This window comes from Eucalyptus grandis, chromosome 5 (genome assembly GCF_016545825.1).
Source record: "Eucalyptus grandis isolate ANBG69807.140 chromosome 5, ASM1654582v1, whole genome shotgun sequence".
NCBI lineage: Eukaryota > Viridiplantae > Streptophyta > Magnoliopsida > Myrtales > Myrtaceae > Eucalyptus > Eucalyptus grandis.
The window spans coordinates 19,716,183-19,720,649 of NC_052616.1; the positions used below are offsets into that span (position 1 = coordinate 19,716,183).

At 33.4% G+C, this 4,467-nt stretch overlaps 1 pseudogene; it reads left to right on the forward strand.

The window, feature by feature from the left end:
• LOC120286339 overlaps positions 1 to 3,083 on the forward strand; it is a 7,921-nt pseudogene extending 4,838 nt beyond the window's left edge.
• Positions 3,084 to 4,467: the final 1,384 nt, after the last annotated feature.

A 4,467-nucleotide genomic window follows, 5' to 3' on the forward strand; every position in this document is an offset into this window, starting at 1 on the left:
TATAATTGAAAAAATATGCTCATCTCGAAAGGATCTAATCGAAATAACCACTTTCTACTCAGAGCGCTATAAAGCTTCTATGAACAATTGGGTTGTGAATACTTAGTTCTCACAAATGCATTTTATATTTCTAATGAATTCAACGTTCTTCTGTTCAGCAATGGAGCTCTTGACAACAGCTTCTTTTAATTGTTTAGCATTGTCAAATTTCATACCTACAAACAAAACAAATTTATCAACAATTAGATTATAGTAAGGGTACTTACGTTTTCTACACGTGGGTTCTTCATCATCATTACCAAGCTTATTCTCCGAACCAGCAATTTCATCACCGAACTTTCTCCATTTTTACATCTATTATCTTTAGCTGGAGCTCCATTCCTATTTACTAGTTCCTTTCTCCTAAAGTTACAAAATAATTTCTGAGAAATTCCCTTTGCTTTTATCTTGACTATCCGAGTTCATTATCATTTTCGTCACTGGGAAATTTACTGTTATCAAATATTCATATTCGATTCACTAAATAAAACAACTTCTCATTCTAATCCAATGAAGTATTCATCGCCCACATCTTCACCCGAGATTTTAGAACATTTCTTTATTTATTTATCTTTTGTCAATATGACTTGTCTCCTCTCCTCCCTCACTTGCTTCTCATTTTGCCTTCCATCTGACATAAACTCATCTCCGACTTGATTACCCACTTGAGTAGGATCCCTCCCCTTCTCCTCTTTCAATGGTTTGCTCATCCTTATTCTTATCCTCATCATCACTATAATACTCAACATATACCTTAGTTTTGTCACCGTGAAGATAATGGTAGATAACGTCCTTAATATCATTATCGTCATTAAAAAATCTTAAATCATCATTCAATTCATTCTTAGGAACATAATAATGCAGTTTTTGCACTTTCCATTGTAAAAAAATACATCAAATCCCTCACAGAATCAACATATAATGGCTTCCAACATTGATATAGATAGTAACTTCATTTCCACCAGCATATTCCCAATCCTCAGCACCAATAATAAACTCCCCACCATAACTTATTTGATTCTCATCCATGTCAATGCTGCATCCAAGGAGGAAAAAAATCATTAGTTTTTGGACCACATAGCATGCTAGCAACTTCACATGCAGGTCCTTGTTATTTTGTCGAAAGAAAAAAAGGCAACTAATTTATTCAATTCAGTCCCCTTACAAAAACAAAAGGAAGCTGAATTGAATAAACAAAGTGAGGTCTCCACCATCCATTTTTCAATTTAATCCTCCACAGAAGCATTCAAATTAATTAAACAAAGTGAAGTCCCATCACTATTTCTCTTCAAGCCAAGCTTTCTTTTGCCTTCTGCGCCTCATTTTCTATTTAGTCCCCACAAAACAAAGCAAATCATGTTAGTAAACAAAAGTGAGGTCCCTATCACTTTTCCTCTAAGCTTGAGCCCTCACTGCCCTTTTTACGCCCTAACTTGCCCGTTGGAACCCTAAATTTTTCACTCAATTGACTCATGAAGAGAACATAACGAACCCAAGTGAGTGAGAGTTGTGGACACAGCCACCAAACTACAACGAACAGAAACGCAACTACAACGGTGGCCAAGCGATGAGACGCAGCGAGCGAGCAATAGTGGGCGAGTGAGTGAGGTGGCCAAACAGCTATGGTCGGTATCGGGCGAGAATCGTAGTTTGCATGCGCCGACGAAACCCAACTCCCCCTTCAGCGACGCCATTTTGGCCATATGAGTTATGCGGCATCATTTTTGTAAAGGAGTCAAGGTATTATGGCAAAACGACATCATTTCTTAGAGAAAGAAAAACGGCATCGTTTATCTTGTTTCACGTGGATATCCTTCTTAATTTTTTTTTTACGTTAGTTTTTATTTTTAAATATAAAAGCCACATAGCTAATTTGGCTGGAATTTCTCGCTAGTGGTATCAAAGTAATCATTTTTTTTTTTCAGATAGCACTTAAGTGATCCGGCGGAAACTTTTTGTACTAAAGTGAGTGTTGTATACAATTTTTTGCACTTCTAGTGTACTTACCCCATATATTTTCATTCTTTGTCTAGTAGATGATGTTGTCTTAGGCTGATTTTCTCATCATATATGCCGTGTTTAATCTTTTACATTATATAAAAGTCTGAGAGCGCTTTTAATGATTTTAATAATTTTATTCAATAAGCCAAATTCTGAAGTATCTTAAATAACTAATTTTAGAAGTATTCGATTCCAAGTGATCATATGCAAAGTTTTGATAATAAACTATGCATCTTGCAATATTTTTACATTTATAGTGTTTTTTTCCTCCATTTTAGATTAAACCCAAAGTTCTTTCTTGTGGATTCCTTATCTCGACCCATCGATAGAGTCTACATTAATTTCCGCATGCTAGCTAATCCAAAATAAATACCACCTCAATTGAAAGCAAAATTAAAAATAATGTAAATGGGACGATCACATTTTGAAGGTGATTAGTCGTGGAATTTGCATAAAAACTTATGGTAAAAAGGATTGATTTCGAATTGTAATTCATTGATTCTACCCAGGCATAGTATGAAATATTATATAACAACCCTATTCATACACATCCTTAAAATTCCTATTTACATGCATTTACCTTTTTTTTTTCATAGAATCATCTAAAACATTGATGTGGAAGAGTATCGATTTTGCACTGACCTTTTATGTATCTCTGAAACTACGATAAACTTGGTTATTTGGTACGATATGTTTATAATTTCTAGTAATTCTCTTAAAACCAAATTTTATTCATATAAATGGTTATTTTTAAAGGAAAATCCTAAACTTAGGTAAAGGGAGCCAAGTACTAACTGCTTGTATCTTATCTATTCTATCAACCATTAAAATTGTCATCGTGTTGATCCAATAAACAATTAAGGAAAAACAAACCATTTATCCGTCCTTTTCTCGCTAAGGTGACAAAGGTGGCAGCTCTCAACAGCATTGCTATGGAAAAGTGGGGCAATGGTGGGGTGTACTGCTGTGACATCATTGGCAAGGAGTTCGAGTCGGAAGTGGTTTTCCCGTGCTTGGGTCATGTAGATGGAGATGATCGTTAGAAATTTGTGGAAAATCAAGATTCTGATTATCAAAATTGAATGCGGAAATATGTAAACTTTTATACTAACCTCTAGCCATTAATGATGTTACAAACAAATACGTGAAACTTGAACTATGAAAAATAGGCATTTTTAGCCACTACCCTCTCGACGTTGATGGTGTGTTATACGTTTATTAGATATTCGATTATCGATAATCAGAAAAATTTGAATTATTGGAATTATAAGAGGGTTTGGTTTTAGATGACCTATTTATATTATATGCCCACACAAATCCTAGTAGATATAGTCTTCCATCAAGACATATACAATCTCTATAGTTATCAACAATTATATTTGGATAACAAACCTAGTGAAATATAATGCACGCAAATTTTGAAATGAATGGGATCACATTAATAAAAGTATTGTAATATTTTCCCACTTGATCCCAACATTTCATTTAACAAAATATTTAACCAAATCCACAAAAACTTCATGTTGAAAATTAAACACATAAATATGGCGGTAAGTCATCGTAGAACGAGTGTTATCTTCCATGTGCTAACAACATAATGTGTACATAACTTATTGAATAAACATTATATTTATATTCTAGGTCAAAGCTTATTGTTATTTTTAGAAACAACATAATGTGTACACCGAAAATTGAGAATAATATCAAAACTAAATAAGAGTTTCAAATCTGTCCATATGATGAAAATTTGCACAATATGACTAATTTCCATCATAACCACATGATCCTCATAACTCATTGATGGCATGCCTTTAGTTCAAAACTAGCTAACATCAATTCAATGCTAAAGTATTCAATGACTACTTTGCTCTCTTTAATACGTTCCCATATAATTAAATACTTAATGTCGATGTGCTTGCTTCGACCATCACTTTTGTAGTTTTTAGCCAATAAAATTGCAACTGAATTGTCATAAATATCCTTAATGGCTTAGTAATAGCATCCACAACTTTAAGCTCTCATAAGAAACTCTTCAACCACAAACCATAGAGATGGCCTCTAAAAAAGAAATGAATTTAGTTTGTCTATACATAAACATATAACTTTTTTGTATCTTGAAGATATCTTATCACATTTTTTGCAATTTTCCAATGGTCCAAACCTGGATTCCCAACACTCACATAGAAAAGATAATGTCAAGTTGAGTGCAAACCTAAGCATACATTAAGCTTCCGACAGTGGAAGCATATCGAATATTTTCCATTTGTTCTATTTTTAGATCATTTTTCGAGCACTAGTTCAAATTAAACTTGTTGCCCTTACAACAAGTGCTACACTTGGTGAATAATCTAAATATCTTTAAGATTTTATTGATATAAGTTTTTGGAGATAATCCTAATATGTCTTAAAATCATCTCTATGGATCTT